This window comes from Rhineura floridana, chromosome 15, assembly GCF_030035675.1.
Source record: "Rhineura floridana isolate rRhiFlo1 chromosome 15, rRhiFlo1.hap2, whole genome shotgun sequence".
In the NCBI taxonomy this organism is placed as follows: Eukaryota; Metazoa; Chordata; class Lepidosauria; order Squamata; family Rhineuridae; genus Rhineura; species Rhineura floridana.
In genome coordinates this window covers 17,466,199-17,490,226 of record NC_084494.1, presented here as the reverse complement: position 1 = coordinate 17,490,226, position 24,028 = coordinate 17,466,199, and the positions used below count along the sequence as shown (strand labels likewise).

The window sequence follows — 24,028 nt, the reverse complement described above, 5'->3', positions numbered from 1 at the left end:
TGTGACTATGTACCAAAACTAATCCACTGTATGAAGGCAACATTCACATTTATTGCTCTTCCAACTTTTGCCTCTGGCTATGCCCACCACCAGCAAGTGGCCCCCAGAAGATTGCACAGAAGCGAATAAGAACATAAGAAGAGCCTGCTGGATCAGGCCAGTGGCCCATCTAGTCCAGCATCCTGTTCTCACAGTGGCCAACCAGGTGCCTGGGGGAAGCCCGCAAGCAGGACCCGAGTGCAAGAACACTCTCCCCTCCTGAGGCTTCCGGCAACTGGTTTTCAGAAGCATGCTGCCTCTGACTAGGGTGGCAGAGCACAGCCAGCATGGCTAGTAGCCATTGATAGCCCTGTCCTCCATGAATTTGTCTAACAATGTGGCCCTCTGGCTGAAAAAGGTCTTCCCATTTAAAGGAAGCAGTCACACACAAAGTTAAAGAATACAATAACTGGCCAACCAGCAGAAAAAGAATAATAAAGTCAAATACAACACTAAGAAGGAAATACAAAGGAGAAAAGAGGAGTTTTTAAGCAGGGTAAGGGGGGGCAGCAGGTGATCAGCTAGGAGAAACGAATTCCACACAAGCGTCAATGAGACAGAAAGCAGAAAGGGGCAGCAAGGGAGTGACATTTTAATAAAATTCGTGTCTGGAATGTCCAGATGCAAAAGAGGACAGGGCTCCTGCACCTTTAATAGCTGTTCAGAATTCTACGCAGCTCTTAAAGGTGCAGGAGCGCTGCCCTCTTTTGCCCTCTTTTGTTTGAGGAATGGAAGGACCCTCGGAAGAGAGGTTTGAAAGCATGTGGATCATAAGGTATGTTCGTCAGAGAGAACAGTTTAGGCACAGCTTTTTGGGGTAATGTGCAGTGCCTGAAAAAATAGTCCCTGCGCCTGCCTCTTCCCCCACCTCGCTGGGCAATCCTCGCCACTCCCTTCGGTTCTCAGAATCTCAAAACTTTCACTCTTTGTATCAATACCCCCTGTACGCCAGGGGGCCCCCTTCTTTTAAGTCTGGAGATAGTTGGCCTACCTATGTGAAAAAAAGAGAGGGAGGGCGAAACCATGAGGAAAAACTGTTCCCTGCTAAAATTTTGACACGAAACATTAACCGACCTTTCTTTAATCAAATGGTATTTTTTCCCTTCCAAATATACTGCTGTTCTCGCCTAAAAGTGCTCCACTCCACTTTTCTGCTCCCTTACCAACCTCAGAATATGGTATTTCCCACGTAGTTTACTAAAAAAAAAAAAAAAAAAAAGAGGCTTGGTTGGGTGTGGTCATTTAAGAAATCTGGGTGCGTACGCAAATCGCGTAAGGTAACATTTGACAGACAGGGAAGCGAAGCCAATGAAGGCGGGACGGGAAGGCTCCGTTCAGCCAATGAGGACGCGGACCGGCGGTGGAGCAGGCGGGGCCACGTTCAGTCAGGGCAGGCTGAGGTGGAGGGGGGGGGGAGAGCTGTGGAATGGCGGACGGCTGGGACAGCCCGCTTCGGTGGTGACGAGTTGAGGGAAACACGGAGAAGGCGGCCGTCGGCAGGTAAGCCACGCTCCGTGGTGGGGTGGGAGAGCAAGGAGCTGCTCTTCTCAGGGGCCCTCTGGAGGATAGAGTGGTTATTATGGGATGGGGGAGTATCCACCTTTGGGGGGGGAGAAGAAGGGAAGCGAATGACGTGGAGGAGACTGTGGGGCGGCAGGAAAGTCTTATACGGGTGGGGCTTTTAAGAATTCCGAACAGGGAGGTGTTGGACGGAGGTGGGGAGCCTGCGGCCCTCAAGGTGCTGTTGGACTCCAACTCCCATCATCCCTGACCTTTGGCCATGCTTGCTGGGGCTGGTGGGAGTTGGAGTCCAGCCGCATTCAGAGGGCCGCTGGCTCCTTAACCCTAGTGTAGAAAGCGCGGTGTGTCTGGGGCGGGTAGGTGATGCTGGGTTAAGAAGTACTACCTTCCCAGCCGTTAGTGTGTGTGTGCATTGCTTTTTTACCTTCTTTAGCAGCACCCTGCTTATGCAGACACATCTTTTTGTAGAAGTTGTTTTCCCCATTGCCGCTTTGCTACGTGCTGCAGCTGTGTTTTGCTGTTGCTGCAGTAACTTTTATTTATTTAAATGATTCTTGTTCCTCTCTTCAGCCAAAAAAGACTCCCCGAACAACTTATATGTCACTGGCTTGAGAGAGAAGAGGAACTAAGCAAATGTTAACGTTTAAGTGGGTTCTGCTTTTAATTAGAAGCTACATCACCTATTGATGATGGTTCTTTTCAAAAGGGAGGAACGTTTGTCTTCCTTGTGTTGATCTAGGATGACTTTGGAACTACAGAATACACAGAACTGAGAAGACCTGGGTTCAAATCCTCATTCAGTGAGGAAGCTCACTGAGTAACCTTGTGCCAGTTGTGCTTCTTAGCTTACCCTACCTGATAGGGGAGATGATGATGTTGATGATGTTGTTTATAAAATTATTATCTTACCATTCCTCCCAGAAGGAGCCCTGGGCAGCAAGCAAAAACACTTGTTCAAGTAAAATGGGAGAGAGAGAGAGAGAGAGAGAACCATGTATCCCAGGCTTCTTGGAGGAAGGGTGGGATAAAAATGAAATAGCTAATAATATAATAACAATAATATTGTGTCCAGTGGGACTTGCTTCCTGGTAAGTGTGTTTAGGATTGCAGCCTGAGCATATTGTCACTCATTCAATGTAACTTTGTAAAGCATTTTGCTTCTGTAAGGTACACACTCTCAACCACATAGCTTAGGTGTGGGGAATCTTTGGCGTCCAGGTGTTGCTGAACTACAAGTCCCATCATCCCTGGCCATTGGCTGTGCTTGCTGGGGCTGATGGGAATTGCAGTTCTGCAACATCTGGAGTGCCAAAGGTTTCCCATGTCTGATATAGGGGATGCATGTCTGTTAACATGTATAGGGTCCTTTTTAGCTCTACTTGGTTGGGGTAAACTGTCTTGGCAGTACAGACAGTACAAAAGTGACTACTTCTACTGAAGCAAATTGTTGCTTTCTGAGAGCATAGGTGTCAGTGTGCTCATTTGTGTGCCCCACAATACAACCCTTTTAGATTTGGCAGGCTGAAGCTTTGTCCTGCACATCCCTTGGCACCTCCTTCCACTTACCTGGCAAGCTTTTGGGGGGTTTGGACTTCCTTTCTTTCCTTCCTGTGAGGGTCATCTGCTGCAGGCAATGAGGGAAATCCCTTTATGGGTGAGGTTACATAGTTGTGCATGCAGTGTAGGAAGGATGTGGTGCCCTGGGACCGGAAAAAGAGCAGGGTGTTCTTGTGTTTGTGATGGTGGAAGGAAGGGCAATTGGTGTACTGTAGGTACAGGTGGGTGAAGACAATAGGGATGGAAAAGAGGAATCTGGAGACTTAAAGGAGATTTGGAATGAAGGGCACGCTTCTGACCATATTGAATGGGGGAAAGAGGGTGTTGGTTTAGGAGGGAAACAAGTGGGCAAGGAACATGTCTTAGCCATGTTGGTCTATTAGGAAAAAACCCTCAACAATCCACAGTTGGGATTTGATACATTTGGTTGGTCCCAAAAAAGGTATTGTCCAGCTGTGGATTTTGACATTTTAATTGTAGGACTCTAGAGTGTGTGGGCTTCTGGCTTTGCATGGTAGATCAGAGAGCCTGTGTGATTTACCTGGGGGAGGAGCCAAAAGGGGTTTTAGGATTAGGGAGAGGTACTGGTTTCATCTAGTATGTTGAGGAAAAGCTGTGGGTAAGGGCTGTATTGTTAAGGGTGGTCTGTAACTTGCAGGCAGTGCTTCTCTTGGTATCTCTGGAGATAAACTGCTTCCCTAGTGGATATTTCAAGGTGGGACTGTGGTGGGAAAAATGTTAGCCTGGATAGGCATGACTGGAGGTGGTGTGTGTGTGTGCATCTGTTGGGAAGCAGAGATGTGGCCTGGAAAGTGAGTGCTTCCACTAATACCTTGGACAAAGGTGGACATCCTGTGATAGGAATGGTGTCCATACTCTTTATTTTATTTTTAGATTTATACTGTGCCCTGTTTCAAAGGCAGCGGCAGGGCAATGGGAGAGGATTGGTAGCTCAGGAAATCAATTGAATTGTGAATTCCAGGGGTGGATTGAGAAGACTGAGCTTGCCTGAGTACAATGCTTGTGTGGAGATTGTCAAGTTGCCACCAGAATTGGGGTAGTTGTAGGAAGGAACAGGACTCTGTGCCTCTGTATGTATAAGAGTAGGCTTTAGAAAAGGATGGAGGGTGTGTGTCTGTGATCTCTCTTGTTATCTCACATTTTGTCCTGCCCTTTCTCCTAAGAGATAGGAGCAGCATGCATAGGGTTTCCTCCATTTTATCCTCACAACAACCCTTTGATGTAGGTTGAGCAGAGGGATTAATGTCAGGCCCAAGGTCACGTAGGGAGCTTCATGACTGAGTGAGGATTTGAACCTGTTACTTCTGATCAGCGCTCTAGCTACTACACTGGCATACTACAGTGGAGTGCCAGTTCTGGAATTCAGGGAAATTAGGGTTTTTTTGAAGGTCATCCCTAGATTCCTTTATAATCTGAAAGGACTGGATCCTTTAAGCCCATCTGGAAAAAATGGGTAGGCCTTATTTCTCAAGGAAAAGTGATGGATTTCATTATAGGTCTGCCGCTGAACAAATAAACAGTTTATTAGCATAATGTGTTTTGTTTGTGGGATCACTTTCTGTATGTACACTAATGTAATTTGTCTCCATGAAACTTGCTTTGCTTATGCAAAGCTCACCCTTTGTATGTTTGTGCATGCAGCCAGTTGCCCTTACTAGTAAAATCTATTACAATTGTAATGGAATTGTTCTGGAATTTTGCTTGTACATTAACCTTTTAAAATGTGTATCAGTTTTCAGTGGTGTGAGGTATTGGTTATGAAGCAGTTGTCAGCTCCTAGCTAATTAAGCTTTGCAGGGAGCTGCATTTTGGATGGGTTTCTCTATAAAAATATGGAGATATATTGAATACTTCTGTATGTTTGTAGAACAGTGCATTGCATAAGATCCCTTTCTCATCAGTACTATTAGAAATGTCTGAAATCTTTAATTGGCCTGGTGTTTTACTGTAATTATCACTTGTAGCCTCATTCTGCATGGTACAATAGTAATTCCATTTTTCAGCTAAGAGCCTGAAGCTTAGAGTGTGTCTTGGACAAGGCACTCTTAATGCATATGGGCTGAAGAAGGATATAAATCAAATTTCCCTAATTCTAGCCCAACACTTTCCATCACAGTACAGTGATGAGGCCAGCAAGAACATTCTTGTGTAATATACCGTTAATCAACCTGATTTTAACCTTTAAGTTTTGTGCATCTGACAAAGAGGACTCTAGTTAATGGAACATATGCCACAATAAATTTTAATACCAGTTTGGAAGTCACATGGAGACATGGTTTTAACATTGCATGGGTGAACCACATTGAGTATCTGGCTTGTGCGGTCCCCTCTCTCCTGATCAAACTTGGGGAAATTCTGATTAGTTTAAATTATAGTTCATGAACAAGTCAGGATCCTAAACCACAGTTTGACCCTGGCTTGTTCAAACTAACAAAAGTTTAAACCGGCCTTATATTTAACAGCTTATTTGCTCATAGGTAATCAGGAACTAAATGCATGGAATTTCATGTAGACAAGTGAGCAAGCTAGCAGACAAGCCCACTTGTTTTCTTGCTAGTTGAAGAGGAAGGAAAGCCCTGCAGCTAGCATGGAGATGCAACAGGCTGGTGGAGGAGGAATGAGCTGCTCTTTCTCTACTCTGCCAGTCCCCTTGGTAGAAGGCAAATTTTCTTTAGCCAGCTAAACCTGTATTTTCATGATGTCTGTGGAGTTGGGGATTCTCCTTCTATGTGGTCAGTATATTTTTTGCAGGTTAATAGCTTCTGTGGACTTATTTGCAAGACTGGTTTTATCTACCCAGAGTTTCCTGAATTCAGATGTAATGGGGAGCTCCAGTTAGTTTAAAGATGGAAGCTTTTGGAAGGGAGCTGTGAGCTTGAAGCTCATTGCTTCTTGTTCACATTATGCTAAACTATGCTAAACTAGGTTTAGCATTCTATGTGAACTGGCCCTTCCTCTTAAGTATATCCCATGATTCTTTGTTTATGTAGCAAATAAGCAAAAATAAAACATTAATTTTATAGTATGGTTTATTTATCTACAAGGAGATTTTTATGGGACATTTCAATATAAATTTCTCACAAGATTTTACGTCATAGAACTACGGTGATCAAATAATAAACATAATTGATAAAACAATTTCAAACACACATAGAAAAAGCAAAACTAATAAAAGAAAAGACAATATGCCACTACCATTTGAGATACATGATCTAGTCATTCAAAAATAAAACCCTTTTCTTCACAAGCACATCTGTAATTGTTCATCTGCCTCCCAGGACTTTCTGTTTCTGCATCTTCCTAAAGTTTTTACGAGGTGAAGCTTGAAAGCTAAAAATACAACGAAAAGCATCAAGAAACCATAGTTCCTTATATTTGAGCAGGACCGTCCTGCATGTGACATATTAATGGGCCTGTATTAAAAACAACAGATTGACAGATGTGTAAGAACAAAGTTTGGGCTTATTTTTGCTGGTTTTAAAATCTGGAGGTCCACTGCATAAATTAGTCCATTCTATTAACACAGAATTCCCTCTCTCTTTTTTTAAAGTGTTTGAATATGTTTCACTTACTGTTAGCATTGCTGTAGTAGCATCATGCATAGAAACATATCAGCTGTGTAGGAGCCACATAAATAGAAAAAAAATCAGCTAACATAAAAGTGGCGGCAAACAGAAAAACAGGATTTGATAAAGGTTGTGTGTTAAAGAAGGACTAGGACTGTGGAACTGTTGGCTAGTGTCTGACAGCATATCATGTCACTATCTAGCTGTGGAAATGAGTCATCTACAGTCTGAATAGTCTCATACTAGTTTTACTAGAAATTCTGTTGCATGCCAAATATGAAGTGGTTGTAATATTTATCGTTCAGATTGCTCTGTGCAGTTATTCGTGTCACAGTAGGTCTTGTTGCAAAGCAGATTATTCATTTGAATTTGTTGCAAACGTCTTGAGCAACCTTTCAAAACTGAGGCTGCAGTCTTACGCACGCACACAATTGTGAATAAGTCCCATAGAAGTAAATAAGGCTTACTTATGAGAGGAGGTATATTAGTGCATTGCCAGTTCTAGGTTATTGTTGTGTTGCATCATATTGTGAGTGGTGTATGTTGTACACTGCTCTGAAATTCTTTCAATGAAGGATGGTATATAAATATTTTTAAATATGTGGAGCAACTGATTTTATTCATCAGATTTGGCTAACTTCAGGCTACTATGGTGTCATTCGTATTGTTTATAATTTGAATCCCCAGTAGAAAGAAGTGGGGGGAGGGACATTGCTGTAGTTATTGGGTGTGGCCACGATTACTTAAGTGTAAATGGGTGGAGAAGCTTTCCTAAACTTGAACTGGATGTCTTGGCATTAATGAGCAATTCTAATTTACCTTTTTGTACGGCATTTCAGATTTGGTTTAGAATTAACTACATCTGAAACAAGCCTTCCCAAAAGTTGTATTTATAACAAGTAATCATTTAATCAGTCAGTCCCCCTTTAAACTGCATTTGCTGCTGCTTTTTATGTTGCAACATGATTTCCTGAAGAGGCTTGGGTATTTACTCCGAGGATAGGCAAGTTCACTTTTCTTAACATCAGTTGGCCCAGTTCGAATGTCGCAGTAAAGGTTACTTTGAACAAGCAGTGTACTAGTGCATGCTACCCCCATAGCTTCTGCTTCACTCCTTCCCTAGTGCAAGCAAGAGCAACAAGACATGACTCTTGGTTTGTCATTAATGTCTAAATCCAGGATTGTGGATTATGCTTCCCTAACAAACCATGATCATGAAGCCAAGGTTTGTTCTTGGCTTGTTGATTGTGGCTTGTAACGGAGAAACAAACCACAATCCTGGTTTGGACAGAACAAGCAGCCAGGCTTCATGTTTATTGCCCCAGGGAAGAAATGAAGCAAGCATGACCATGCAGAATGTACTAGCACTCTGCTCATGCAAAGTGACTCATTTAACCATGGTGATATGTGAACTGAGCCAGTGTCTGCTTCCTGAAGGCTGTAGCTATTAGTGGCTTATTTTATCTATATATCAGTTTTGCAAATATCCAGTAAGTGTTCTCCTGGTCTTGTGTTTGCATGGCTGTTGATAAATTTTGTGCCTTATATACCAAATACTAAGTAAGCAGCTAAATATGATGATGCCTTCACAATGATTAACTAAATAGGAAAAGGCAAGTAGTGCCTAATGGATTGAAATTTCAGTTAATATAGCATTTATCATACACTTTATAGTTATAAAAAGCATTTTAAAATGCAAGAACTATATGTGTCATAAATATCAAGTGTTCTGTGCTACAACAGCCTTTGGAAGGCACATGACATGCATATCCTTGGTCGCCCTGATGGATGACCTTTATCGTGAGAGAGACAGGGGGAGTGTGACCCTGTTACTTTTGCTTAATCTCTCAGGGACATTGATACCACTGACCATGGTATCCTCCTGGACTGATTCAGTGGAATGGGTATTGGAGGCACCGTGTTACGGTGGTTCCACTCTTGCCTTCGGGGTTGCGTCCAGAGAGTATCACTGGGAGAGTGTTCCTTGGCCCCCAGCACTTGTGCTATGGGGTTCTGCAGGGTACTGTTCTCTCCCCAGGTCTATTCAGCATCTATATGAAGCCATTGGGAGCAGTCTTCAGGAGTTCTGAAGCAAAGTGTCAGCAATATGCTGATGACATGCAGCTCTATTTCGCCATAACATCTGAATAAAGGTAGGTTGTGAATGCTCTGGATCGGTGTCTGGATGCTGTAGTGGACTGGATGAGGGCCGATAAACTGCTTGTATCCTGGGAATACAGAAGCTCTTTGGGTAGGTTCCCATGTCTGGGAGATAGACAAGTTACCTGTTGGTATGGGGTTGACCTTCATCTGAAGGACCAGGTCCGTAGTCTAGGGGTACTCCTGGATTCATCTTTGTCCCTAGAGGCCCAAGTATCCCCTGTGGCTAGGAGTGCCTTTTACTAACTTTGTCTGGTTTATCAGCTACAGCTGTTCCTGAACAGGGATAGCCTGACCTAACCTCAAGGCTGGATTACCACAATGCGCTCTAAGTGGGGCTGCCCTTAGCCCTGGTTTAGAAACTCCCCCTGGTGCAAAATGAGACTAGAATGTTGATGGGACCACATGGCTGACAACATGTGACACCACTTTTAAAACATCTGCACTGGCTGCCTGTCTGTCACAGAGCCAGGTTCAAGGTCCTTGTATTAATTTACAAAGCTCTGAACAACTCGGGTCCGACGTGTCTTAGGGACCACCTGAACCCTTGTATCCCAGCTTGATCACCGAGTTCATCTGCAGGAGTGGCTTTGGTTATCCCCTGGGTTGGTGAGGCTCATTTAACATTGACACAAAATTGAGCCTTCAGTGTCATCAGCCCAGTTCTCTGGAATGCTAACAAGAGTTTCAGCAGGTGCCTTCTGTTTTAACTTTTAAGCACCTGCTGAAAACCTTTCTGTTCTGCCAGGATTATGCAGGCAGTTAAGAACATGCTTTTTGTTCTGCAATTGACCTTTGTTTTTATTGTATTTTCGATGTTTTTTACTCTATGGTGGTGGTTTTAAACATATTGTAAACCGCTTTGATGTTTTTAATGAAATAGTGGTAATGTATACAATTTTTTAAATAAATAAATAAATAATACATATGTTATGATTGTATAGATGTTCTTATACTAGTTTAACTGTTGCAGTTCTCCCGAGTCTTAGGAATTACGGTTTGCTGAGAGTGCTGCAGCCTTCCTCTCAATTTGGAAGTAAGAGGAAGGGATGGGAATCTTCCCCGTAGCTGAAATTTGTCCTGTGCTTGAAAGCAGCGGGTCTCTAACCTGCAGAGAATGGCTTTGCCTCCTCTCACGGTTGCCAGAGGGCAATGGGATATTGGCTGTAGTAAGTGAAATTGTAGACACCCTCCCCTGCCATCTCATCTCCCTGCCTTCACGCTTAAAATGCTGGGGTGTCATTGCACAGGTATTTGCATGACATTTTATCTATATTTTATGTAGCTATTTAAAGAAATTTCCCCCTTGTTTTTCTACAACCTTGCTACTGGAATTGTAGTTAAGAGTCCATTAGAGGGATAACCGTACTTCTAATGGCACGGTTGAAAAAAGGCTGGAGACAATTTGCTGCTGGATGTTGTCTGCCTTTTTGTGTGGCCTAGTCACATGCGTAGGTTTTCACTTACTCATTGACACTGCAGCCTCTGTAGATGATAAGGCAATCTGGGGGAAAAGGGGGAAGCAGATGTATGACAAAGAACTGGTATTTTCTCCTGGCATTTTATGTTCCTGCTTGGTTTTCCATTCTACCTACATTACTGAATATCTTTGGCATTTTGCTTTTCCGTTTGTCTCTTTTTCTTCTTCGCAGGCCTGAATAAGGTTTGTGTGCAGTCCATTTTTAACCCATGTCTTGGGATGTACATACATACATAACAAAGTTCCTTAATCTTCTCACTACAGAATCTAGAAATGTCTTTGGAATCAATCTTTTCACCGCTAAACTCTTCCATGTTCCTCCCTTCCTGGTCTAGTCAGACCTCTCTTGTTGTTTTAAACCACCTGTCATGTCCCTCCCTTCTCATTCCTATGCTATGGCCACAGCTGTTGTGCAGGCAGCCTTCTCTTTCGCTCCCCGCCCCTCCCCTGACTTCATGCAAATCAAGGATTGTGATGCGACACTTCAATGGGCCGCATGACGACACTGTTACATTTTTATTATATGTAAGAAACAAAAAGACCTCTTGAGGTGCTGCAAGAGCAGAAGCGATAGGTGCCCTTTTGCACACACCTGGATCTTGTTGGAACAGCTGGTTGCATATACAGCTGCACACCTATGATATAAGAATTGCCTGGTGGGATTAGTCCCACAATCCATCTAGTTCAACACTTTATCTCAATTAGAGGCCTGTTGTATGCCCTATGAAACTCACAAGCAGAGCATGATGAAGGTAGCTATTCCTTATTTTTCACTGGTCTTTGGTAGTAAGAGGTGTACTGTCGCTTTGTTACACAGTTTCTATTTTTAAACCACAATGAAAACCATAATTAGCCTTCATGAATTTGTGTAATCCTTTTAAAATAAATGCTAGAAGCCATCACAACACAGAATCCCTCCACAATCATGGGGACTAGAATCATTCTTTGAGAAAAGCCTTGAGAGATTGAGTATTTCAGAATGTCAACTCCTCTGCTAGATTCTGTATTCTGCGTAGAATGTCAAGAGGTAAAAAGAATAAAGGTGACTCTAAGCCCCAAGGATTTGACCCATTCTGTCACATGCTAGCCTCACCAGTGACTTCAAACAGTAAAGCAGAGCATAATCTGAATCCTATTCTGCTAATTCTAGCAGCAGCTGAGTCTGGTTCTTTGGAGAAATCTTCTGACGGCAACTTGCACAAAACTTTTACTCTGCCTCTGAGTGTGCAAAAGCTGCCTGCTTCCCCAAAGAAATGCCCTTGACCTACCTTTTTTTACAAAGCAGCAGTAAAAAAAAAAAGTCTCCAAGAAACTAGAACTGCGTCAAGGGCATTTCTGTGAAGCCTTGCTTTACATAAGAAGCTTCAGTTAGCCCTTATTCCAGAGCAAGACAGATATTATAAAGCTCTTGTGTGATAAAAGTGCTGTGTATATAAAATTTTAGGTTTAGATTGGTGATTACCCTAATGCTATTTTCCTTTTTTTAAAAAAACCAACAACCTTTTAAAAAAATATATTTTTGAAACAAATAAATTAGGAAAATGAGAACAACTAATTAAAGCCCTAGGGACAATGAATATGTATTTCCAGATTAAGAGCTCAAATTATGTAGGCTTTGTTCACATATGTTAAACAATAGTTAATGTCAACTATGGTTTAACATGAATGAGCAGCATGCTAGTTTTACAGGCTCCCACTTTACTCCTTCCTCACCCCTAGTTATGCCGTGCTGGAGCAACAAACCGCAAGCCTTGGTTTGTTTTTGTTTGAACCTGGGCTTGTGGTTTGTTTGTCTCTGAACAAAACAAACGGTAGCCAAGGTTTGTTTAGTATGGAAGTAGTGAAATGGGGACCTCTGAGCAGCATGCACTGGTAAACTGCTCATTTGTGTTCAACCATAGTTAAAGATTGACTGTGGTTTAATGTGGCAAACAAACCAGGCCATTGACAATACTTGTGCTCAATCAGTAAGGTGACCGTGGGTAGTTATTTGTGATAGTCTTACTTTTCCTTCAACAGATGACTGAAAAGATAATTATTGAGAAGTCCTTGGCCTGTGATGCTATCTTGTTTATCAACACATGGTCCCAGATGTTTGCAGAGCAATATTGTGTAGATGGAAACTGATTTTCACTGAGCTGCCAGCTGAGATCTTGCAGCTGCTAAAAATATTAGTCCATTCTTTACTTGAAGGATTTGTTCAGTGCTCATAATAGTTAGGACAATAACTTTGGGTCTCTCTTCTATTTATATCAAGTGATCATCTATATGTCGTGTGGTATAATACCATGGATTCATAGTTCGCACCTATGGCAGGCTCACCAGATATGGCTAAACTTGTCCTTTTGTTCAAACTTTCACCCATGCTGGCCAGAACAACAAATGTACTGATGTGTGCATCACTTAAGTTTAATAGTTAATCATGCTTGTCTTTCTCTGAGACACACTGATAGTATTGGAGATTATTTCCAAATCAGAGTTTCAGTCTCTGGTCCCTGTTCTCTCCCCCTGACCCATTCTAATAACTTAATGTATCTTGCTTCTATTTTTCCCAGTAGTGAGAACTATTTGACATAAAAGTGTAGTAGCACCTTTAAAATATGTAATTATCTGATTGATTTATCAAAAAGTCAGATTTTCTTCTCATCTAACATCAAGCACTTGAGCTCCCTCATCTTGGCTTGGACTTTCTTTTATCGATAGCCATAGTTGACTAGCAGAATGCTATTAAAAACCTATGGCGATCAAAATAGTTTAACTGTTGTCTTTCCAAGAGCCCAGGGTTTATGAAACATGTGTAACTATCTGGTTGCTTGGTTACCCCAGAAATAACATCTGGACAACCAAGATGTGGCTTTAGAGTCTTGAATTCCTAGCTTTTAGTTTGTGTCTGTGTTTGTTTTTCAAATTGTCTGTTTCCCAGATGCAACTACTATATTTAGCTGCTAGTATGCATGTCTGCGTTTGTGCAACTAAGTGCCTTGCAAGCAAAGTCTGTGAAGAAGGGACCTAAGATGTTGGAGAGGTCAGGACCTCAGACTGCAATCCTGCTTTAGTGGCACGGATGGTCACAGATACTTGTACTGGAATATGCCACTGATGCCTTTTTAACCTTCTTTTTGTGAAGTTTATAATGGTTCCTGTAATGTCTGATTCTTAAACTGCATATTATCCTAGGGCATAAAATCTGAGTTTTGAAGTATAGACTGTTAACCAAACATATAATGTTATTTGTTTGGAGCCCATGCCCTCCTTGGTACTATTTATAGTTTTCTTAGTTCAAATGCTGGAGACATTTCTAAAAAAAAAAAAAAAGCTGTCGGGATTTCATTCCCCAAAATTATCTGTAAAATCATTTTATAAAGGCAAAATTGACTGCCATAAATTTTGTAGTGTCAAAGGTTGACTTAATAATATGAATGCAGCAATGATTAATTTAAGATTTTAAATTTATTCAGGCAAGAATGCATGTACATATTGTAATGACTTCCTTTTCGTACAATTAAAGTAATTGGATTATATTTAATGAGCTATTTACATTTAATAATTAAGAAAAGACTTATCTTTCCAGTATTCCCTAAGCGCAACAAATGGAAGGGTGGGGGCATTCAGCACTGGGATATAATTAACAAGCCATAAGTTGAAACTGAAAGAGCTGCTGAGCTGTTGTGGAATAGGTGTTTTATTCCTATAATTTAGAATTGTTATTGAAAGAGCAGTGCATAATTTAAAATCTGAATTAAGGGAAAGATAGCTGACTGCTTCTAGGGACTTGCTTGTATGACACAATTTTGGGCACATGTCCTGGAGAATGCCAGCAGATAACCATTCCTAGCTAGATACAATATGAGAGGAAGGAAATGTCTGTAAAGGGAAGATAAATGTTATGCTTTTTGTATACGGAAGCAACCCACTCTTTTGTAGCCTAGCTCTAGCTCATGTAAATTTGAAGAGAGGGGAAGATGCAGGGCATTTCCCAGGTGGAGAAAGCATATGCCAGCCATAAGAAAATGAGAGTGAACTGTCTTCAGATGCATTTAGATGCTGGGGTAACCCTTTCTGCAAATAGATGCACACACACACTCATTAGTAATTTGTGGAATGTCCTTGGGCATGGAAGAAGAAAATAACCAATTTACAAATACATCCTCATCTGGTCACCTCATGGTGTTTATTTGCCATAGGCAAGTGGTGATTTATAAGTTTTCTTAATCTCTTTGCAACTGCTGCTGTGGTTCTGAAAGGCAGAGGCAGGATTTAAGGCTGAGCTACCCATGGTACAGCAATTTTATGCAGTTGCCTGCACCCCTGAGAGCCAGTGTAGTGGTTAGAGTGTTGGACTACAACCTGGGAGACCAGGGTTCGAATCCCCATACAGCCATGAAGTTCACTGGGTGACCTTGGGCCAGTCACTCTGCCTCTCAGCCTCAGAGGGAGGCAATGGCAAACCACCTCTGAATACTGCTTACCATGAAAACCCTGTTCATAGGGTCGCCGTAAGTTGGATCGACTTGAAGGCAGTCCTTTTCCATTTCTTTGCCTGCACCCCTGACTTGGTGTAGAGATCATTTATAGTTGAGGAGGCTTGAAGTGTGTATTTCCTCCACTTCATTTTGGAAGTTTGAGACTGACCAGCTTCCAGGATGATCCTTTGCAAGTAACTCAAAAATAAGTCCCATTAGGAAGTGTTAGTAGGCCATAGTCACTATTTGTTCCATCCATGTAGTTTGCATTCACTGCTGGTGTTCTTACAACGTTGCGGAAGGGGAGAGTGCTGCAGCCTTCACAAATCAGATGAGCAAATGAAGTTCCAAACTGTTCTAAGACATACACTGTAGAACATTTTTCTGCCTGAGGGCTCCATTTCCAAATGTGGAACTTTCTGGGGGCTACATCTTGGCAGTGGGTAGGACTAGAGGCAAAAGTCAATGGAGCAATGGATGCGACTCTTACCTCAAACAGTAGGCTATATTCCCAATTTACAAAAGCCAGAGCCACAGCTTTCCATTTTCTATCTAGACAGTCAAGAGTCATTATCACAGTTCAAGAATGCATGGGGCAGGGCCAGAGAAGGGCATGGCCTGGGCAAAGAGGCATGGCCTAGGGAGTGTCCTAAGGGCCCAGAGGTTTGCATTCATCCCCCCTCCCTTGGCTTGAAGTTTCCCTGCTATAGTAATCTTAATATCTTTGGCTACCAGTGAGGCTAGTGGTAAGCTACTGCATGCGACTTTAGTCTACTGGAGTAGAATTGAATAAAAATATCTGGCTGACAACCCAAAGGGTAAAGCAGCTTTCTTATTTAATGCTTCACCTCAAAATCTGGTTACAATCACTGCTCAATCAAAGGTGGCATAGGGCGAACATGTAAAAAAAAAAAAGCAATGTTTTACCAGTTTGCAGAAAGTTTTGCCTGTATGTACATGTGGTCCAGAACAGTGTTGAGAAGCAAGATTGGAGCGCTACAGACATAGATTTGTTACTAGCTTCGAGTAAGTGGCTAGCAGGCTGAGAGGTGATGTAGATTGAGAAGAATAATCCTATGAAATGCATTGCAAATCCACCAACTCACCTCCTAGTTGTCCCCTTTTCCTGACTATAATGGACTCACTGGCTGGTGATGGTAGTGTGTTGTTCTTTATTAGTGCAGGATAGGAATAAGTGAATTGGTATAGTTTGAATTTCTCATTAGTAAGACAACTTGTTTAGCTTCAACTGGGCCATGCAGTATTTGTGAAACAGGACTGGAAAGTAGATAGACCTAGTTTAGTTTTTTTAACTGGCCAGGGAACATAAAGAGCCATTTTGAGGTGCTGAAGGCATGTCTTCATCTCTGCCTGTTCATTAGCGACAGTTGAAACTTGCTGCACGTATGCCTACTGCACATGTTTTGTGTCCCAAAGATATCTGTTTGTGGAGCATCTCTGTTACTTTATGGGCTTGTATTAATATTTACCATCTGCAGAAGCATGTGCAATAAAACTACAGAATGGTGGAACGAGTGCCCTTTCCCAGTACACGTTCCTGGAGTTTAACTGGTATTGTGAAAAATGTGAACTGAGGAGAAATGCTCATTCTCCATTTCAGTGTACATGCTTTTTTTGACACGTGTTGATACCCAAAAATAACACATGAAGTGGCTGTTAATCACTCCTTGACCAAGTCAGTCATTAACTTGTTGGCTGAGATTCCTGTGGAAACCAAACTTACTGTGATAGGACTTTTTCCGGTAGAAACACGTTAGTTTTTGTCTATTTCACATTAGTCACTGAATATAAATTCTAGAACCATCTAATGTGGAAAAGCTTTGTTCCATTATCATTTCCCTTATGTATCCATTCTTGCATCTGATTCTAATAGCGAAGATCCAAAATGCTTTCAAATAACCAAAAGACTGTAACTTCTGCCAGGGAGAGAACTTTAGAGGGAGCACTGTGATATTCCTCTATTAGTGTATATATGGTAAGTGCTGTTTGTATAGGAGATACATGGTAAGTGGAATGAAAGAGGAGGGGGGAGTGAATGGGCAGTAGAATGCTGGATGATTGGCTGAATGTTTAAAATGGCTGACAGTATAAATGGAAGGATGTCAGGTAAATCTGGGTGGATGTGAGGTGGAAGGTGAATGTGAGGTGGAAGGTGGATGTTAGTGGGTTGTTTTGGTGGGTTTATGAGAGGAGAGTGTGGAGTTCGGATTAATACTAAGACCAGTACCTCAGGAATAGATGAAACCATATGCTTAAGTGCCTTTTAAAGTAATCTTGTTATCTTTGTTATTTAATAAATATATTTGGTTTACCAAAGGCCTGATCCTTGGCTGGGGTTTCACAGACCAGAAGGGAGGGTAAGGTAAATACCAAGGCTGAAGAGTGACAAATGGTGGCAGCGGGGAAGGGAAGAATAACACCACAAGTATTCAGAGCAAACCAGAATTATCTGCATTGATACAAAGGGAGTGGGACAGCTTAAGCACTCAGTCACAGAGGTAACCTGATAGAGAGACTCAGGCAGAGTCTCTGGGAATACGGGTTATAGGACGTGACTGGTGGTGCTGCCTAGCAGGGGGATCTGGTGAGGTCTATGCTAGAGCGGGGAGAGAAACCATTAAAAAGGACAGTCCAGACTGGTGGAGTCCCTGGTGGTGCCTAGTGACAGGCAGTAGCCACGAGCAGGTAGTAACCTGACAGGGAGAGCCAGGGAGGGACCGCCACAAGCACCTGCTAGATATTATGTGTAATGCCTGTTTGTTTAGTCATGGCATGTGACAGTGTGGTGTGGTGGTTAGGCAAAGGCTTGCCATCCTCCTTGGGCCCATGGACACATTTTTGGAAATACAAGAAACTGTTATCAGGGCCCATACCCCACAATCATACATGCGTCCCCCACACACTGAATTTCCTGTGCGCATTATTATTTGCATTAGCATTATTAGCATTTATTACCCGTCCTTGACCCAAAGATCCCAGGACGGATTACAACAATATAAAAATACAGCATTAAAAACTGTATTGTTACTTAGTACTGTATTGCTAGAAGAATTCTGTGAGTTGGCCCATGTGTGTTTTGTCTTTATGTGTTAAACCAGGGATTGTCTATGTACCTGTAGAGGATCCCCCCCTCTTGCTGCAATTAGGTTTGAAAAGTGTTAACCATTAGAATAGGATGTGGTGTGTGCTTGGTTGTGTGTGGGGTGTGATGCTCACAATAGTTTCTATGGTTTTCAAATATGTCTGTGGGCCCAAAACACTGTGGGCCCAAAATAGTTGGGACTCCCCTTTGATACAATAGAGACAAGAGAGCTATGGATGATGCTATTAACGTGGGCCCAAAGTAGTTGGGACTCCCCTTAGATGCAGTAGGGACAAGAGTGTTGTTGCTGACGTTATTAGCTTGGGATGTGGTTCATGTAACATTGTTTCCTATCACTGTTGTGATTGATAGTGCTCATGATGATAATTATTAAAGCAAGTTTTAAAAATAATTCTCATGTTTCATAGATTTTTAAAGAGGCAACAACAAAAGGTGCATCTTGGCAGTGTGGAGATGATTAATGTGCAGGAATGGGTTGCTTAATTATTTATATTATGATGCATTTGTAGGCCGGTGACTCCCCCTGCCCCCAAAAGGCTTTCAGAAAGTTACATAGAATATCAAGTTAGACAATTGAGCTCACAAATCTTGGCCCACATAGCTTTTTTGTTGCAAAGTGGTGTTGGGAGGATGCAATTTAAATAAATAAGTGCTGTGCTGGGTGAGGATGCTTAACCCTGCATTCATCACTATTTCTCAACTAAATCACCATACCACTCAGCCTCTTCTATCCCCACCAAGCATCTCAGGCTCCAAAGCAACCCCTGCTGTCTTGCAGCATGTCCTGCTGGTAGAAATCTCCATGTAACAGTGAATGAGTACTTCTCTCTTATCATGCTGCAGTTTCAAATCCTGAATAAGAGACTTGAATTCTCATGTCATTCAATCTTACTCTAGTGCTATAGAAAAACCTTCCCTGTGCTGAGCCTACATAAAGATGGTAAAGGGTGCTAGAGCACTGGAATTTACAACCACAAAATGTAGTGATGGTCACCAGCTTGGATAACTTTAAAAGAGGATTTGACTAATTCCTGTAGGATGAGGCTAAACAGTGGCTACTAGCTGTGATGGTGGTGTAATATCTGAAGTATTGAAGGTGGCATGCCCTCTGCATACCAGTTGCTGGGGATCGCAAGTGGGGAGTGTGTGCTATTGCCCTCAGGTTGTGGGCTACCCACAGGCATCCAGCTGACCACTGTGAAAACAAGACATTGGACTTGGTGAGCCATTGGCCAGATGCAGTAGGGCTTTTCTTATGTTCTTAGACTCCTCTCTGTTTAACCATTTCTCCCAACTACTGATATAAGTAATAAACAGGCATGGCCAACTCCTCTTACTAATTATCTAGCAATACAGTAACACTCAGGTGTTTCATAAGGCAGTACGGGGCCAGGACAGCTTGGAGCATCCAAGTACTTTATTTTCTCCATCTGTACTGGGCCTGAAACACCAAGGAAAAATGTGCATGCATGGAAGGTCAGTTGTAGGTAAGCACAATTTGTGATCTTACTGATCACACATACTTTTGATACTGACTGTGGAGCTTGAGCTAACATGACATAAACTCTGATATTAATCTGGTGGGTTTTTAATCATTGAATTATACTGCTGTTGGCTATTAAACCGAGAAAGCAGAGGTTAAATTTCCACAAGTGAGCTACGTGACTTAGCAGCGAAAGTTGGCAGAGCTCGAGCCATCTTCAAGGACGTGTTGCTAAGAAACCTAGGCTCGGGCAGCTGGCCTTATCTATATAGAGGGCCAGCAGACACTTGTGAGTGTGGGGGTCGAGGAGTTTGTACAGAGAGAGCTTGTGATATATTGTCAGTAAAGTGACTCTTAGAACTTATTGCTTGTCCGGCTCATTGCTTCAACTGGCATCTAGCCTGTCACTATACTGTTCTGCATCCTGGGCATCTGTTTGCGCCAGATACAACATCCAACAACTGCAACCATTTTGAGCAAAAGCAAGAGAAGCTTCCCTGCAGGTACTAAACTTACAAGCTGGGTGAACAGTGGCTACTGCAAGTTATCCACTTTTAATTGGTAGTTTTGTATTCCAGGAATCAGATACTTGTCTAGCTTTTTTCTCTTTTTGTGCGTTAGTTCGCAGTGATTAACACACATACAAACTGACCAGTTTTCCTCCTGGCAAGCATTTTGTGAATCTCCTTGGGACAGATTAATCCATAATTAGTGTTATGCGCTAGACTGTTCCAACTTTGTTGTGGAAGTAAAGTTTTTTTTCAGAATAGCATGTCTTATATGCACAATTGATGATGATTGGAGTTTTCCCTCTGTTTAGAATATGTTGGCAAGCATTGGGATTGTAATGGTAGGGAAGGAGCAAATGGAGGTGGGGGGAAGAGGTGATAACATTGAGCACAGATACATACCCACTGGAAGCACATGCACGGTTTCCTTTTGTTTCTGTAGCCTTCCCTTGACATTTCCTAGGCAACTTCAAGCTCTTACCAAGTATGGCAGTGACAAACTTGTGTTTATAAGAAAAGTTTTGTGTTTATCTCAGTTTCTGAAAATAAGAATGGAAATAGTACACAGTCGCAGGAAGTTCTTGGATATGCTCCGAAAAAGTAATAATAAACGGTTTCTAGATCTAATCTCCAGTTGCATTTGAATTGGCATACTTTGGTAACTAATATTTATTCCTCAGGGGAAAAAATAATAACTGTGATGTCTCACGTCTGTGTTTACCTGCTACTGCAATGAACCTCCAAAGTGCCAAAACCTTAGTAACGCTTTCTGAAAACCCCTGGAGGGTACAAATGTTGGAAATGGCTGAGGAATGCTGCTTGGTGTGTTCAAATCTTGCAGCAAATTAAAAAAGCATGCCATGTGAGGTCTTCCATAATCTCATCTAAACATCTTTAATTAAATTTGCATTAAGATAATATATCAAAATTTACTTTTTGGTACGTACTGTCATTACTCGTGCTCCTTGAAGTTAATCATTTTTATGATTTTGCTTCTGCTTATTCTGATGATCTACTTTTTTTGTTTATTATTTTATTTATTTGATTTTTATCCCACTCCTCCTTCCAGAGGAACCAAGGGCAGAACTAGTGTATATTGGGGTTTTCATACAGGACTTTGCACATCCATGGTATGTGAATGGAGAATAAACATTGAGCATTTTGACTCTTCCCCCTCAAGTATCTAGACCTCAAGGAGGAAATGCCATATCTCAGATGCAGAAGATCTCTGGTTCAGTTGCCAGCATTTCCAGGTAGCCCTGGGAATGTTGTGTGTCTGAAACTCTGGGAAGCTCCTGCCAGTCAGAGTAGACTACTGAGCTAGGTGGACCAGTGGGCCTGATTCGATATAAGGCAACATCCTGTGTTCCTAAGATCATAGGAAAACTATTCTGTATCTGTCTCTGTTCTCTTAAAGGCTGTTCTGCTTGTCTATTCTCTTCTCGATTGCTTGTCCTTGGCACAAATATATTGAATATTCAAATTAGCAGGTTTTTTAAAGGTGCCAGACATCCACAAGGTAAAGAAAATATTTCCAGTTCGTGGATACCAGGATGAGAAATTCCTTGGGATTTTCTTAGTGTTGCACTTCAACCCACTGAGCTGTGAGAATGTTCCTCTGCCCATGGTTCTTTGTTTGGAGACAGGTAAAACCTGTTGAGAGCTTGTAATAAGGGCCACACATGAGTTAAATCCTTTTTATGATTAGGAAATAAGAGTGTTTACCGTTGTTTTATTTATGGCAGATGTCCCTGTACAAAGCCTCTTTGGATTGCTTGGAGAAGAGGATCCTGTTTTAAAGCACTGTAGCTGCCCTTTCCTACCAATTATTATTTGGCTGCTGGCTATAGCTGGGCTATTAATGACAGAGGAACCCATGATATTTGGGGAAAGAATAAATGCTCATTACAGGGTGAGAATAAGTGTTCATTACAGGCGGAAAGGAAGAGCATGTGGCATCACATGGCCGTTGCTTCATAATTATCACTCTAGTGCTGATTACTGAGTCTCCTCCCTTAGGTTGGTCTGTAATTCCAGTGCCCTGGATTTACAGCATCCTCTTCTGTGAATTATTCTCCGAGTCCTCAGCAGAACATTCTGATGAACATCCTTAAAAAAAAAATTAAAAAAATTCTGTGTGCATTTTCATTGACCCCCCTCAAAGCCAGTTGTCTTGACTGTTTCACAAGAGGAAATGTTATTGCTGAGAGAAGCGTGAAAATGTAAAGCTAGTTGTCTTTTTAGATGTTGGAAGGAACAGTTGGCCTATGTTGCGAGAATGAAATAAGACTTCTAACTTGGTGGCCTGATGGGAATTTCAGATTTGATTATCTCTTTCCTCCCTTGCTTCCATACCTTCTGGTGTGTTTAATCCACCAATGGGCATTCTTAAAAGCTGTCCCTGAGGAGGCTATGCTTGTTCTGCTTGGCTGTGCTGCTTGGGTTTGTAAGGGTGGTGTGGTGTGGTGGGCATCTGTAGCTAGAAGTAACTGCAGGAACTCCTACCTTGTGTTCAGGGTCAGGTATCATCTGAGTCCTTGCAACAGTGCTTGGATGTAGATTCCTAAAGATGCCAGATGTTGAGAGATGCCTTGTGGCTAGCAGACAGCCATTGTGGCAGTGCTAATTTAAAGATGTTTCACACAGGTGGTGTTTAATAAGAGGCGTTTCTTGCAGTAAAGAAGTGAAATTAGTAATCTTTAAATATCAGTGATGAATCAGGCTACCAATTTCCTCCGGCTTATTTTAAAGCTTTTCTTGCAGTTATATTGGGGGAGGGTGGGGCATATTTTGGCTTCCTTCCTTTCTGTGTTCACTTCAAACCAAAAAGAGGGGGGGGGAACATGAATGTTTTGTTACAAATGACTGCTGACATGAGAGAGTTTTTCTAGAAGGGTAATTTGTCATCTTTGACTACGAGAATGTTTTGGTCTGATTTGTTTAGAGGCACTGTCTGTGTACAGTTTTGGAAAAAGGGCGGGGTATAAATAAAGATAATAATAATAATAATAATACATGCTTAATGTGTGCGGTGTTATCCTAGAATAGTTTTAGTCCATAGGGTAACTTGTGTGTGTGCATCGTGCTTGGAGCGTTCTATGAGCTTATATTACCATGATCCTTATGAGAACCTATTTGGTGTCAAGGTGAGTTTACATGCTAATAATGTCTGCATGTGTTTTATTAATGTTTTTATATGGGGTTTTAATGTCTTTTACACTGTACATCGCTTTGGGATGCTCTTCTGTGGGGGAAAAGCAGCAAATAGAAGTAATATTTAGCTGTAAGTAGCATGCTGTTGCTATTGCATTGGGTGCAACTGGGGAAACTTCTGTCTTGAACGTCGCTGCTGTTCAGTGCTAGAAATAATAAGTCAAGTATGTGGACCTTCTGGACCACAGCTCAGCCATTTCTGTTTTCTGGAGCTGAAAATAACCACATCCACCTGGGGGATCATGTCAGCATATGACTGCCACAGGGTAGGAAAGCAGCTGTTGTAGGATCTGGGGTCAAGATGTGCCACCCTGGCAGAGCATCTCCACATTCATCTTTTTGGGGCTACAGGAAGGGTGCCCACAGCCAGTCAGCAGGTAGTCCAGGCGGTTCTGGTGCTGCCTTTCCTTACTATTGGCATGAAAGGCAGACCTTTTCTGTATGCCCTAGGTATGAAAGCAAGCAACTAACCTTGGAGTGCTTTTTACATTGCTCATGTTTCCCATGGAGCAAACCTGAGGCATAGCCCAAAATTTGTGAAGCAATGCATTCTTCCCTTTAGTGGTGTTTCTGTATGACTGATGGGGTGGCGATTCTTCCTGCCCCCTTCTTGCTTTGTTGCTTATGCTTGCACTTCTGTTTCCTCTTTTTTCCCCTTTCTTATATTTGTTTTCCTTCTCGCATTCTACTGTTCTTGCTTATTTGTTTCAGATATACCAAATTTAGGCTGATATGTGGGCACACCATCTCTGTGTCCTGCAGTGGTGAATGGACTGCTTTCTCTACCTAAGAGCACCACTACTTGTGTTGCAGGAGATTTGCAATTAGATATCCCAATGTGAATGTGCATTCATTGTGGGGGGGAAAGGGCTCTCAATTGGGCTGGAGCACT

At 42.1% G+C, this 24,028-nt stretch overlaps 1 protein-coding gene across 2 annotated transcripts in view; it reads left to right on the top strand.

The window, feature by feature from the left end:
• The first annotated feature begins 750 nt into the window (after positions 1 to 750).
• WASF2 (WASP family member 2) overlaps positions 751 to 24,028 on the top strand; it is a 49,675-nt gene continuing 26,397 nt past the window's right edge. The window contains exon 1 of one of the 2 annotated variants that reach the window (XM_061596363.1): positions 751 to 814. The gene's annotated coding sequence lies outside the window, so the exon portion shown is untranslated. Of the gene's footprint in view, positions 815 to 1,425; positions 1,540 to 24,028 lie in introns of those variants that run through there. The other variant, XM_061596361.1, reaches the window with a different exon arrangement.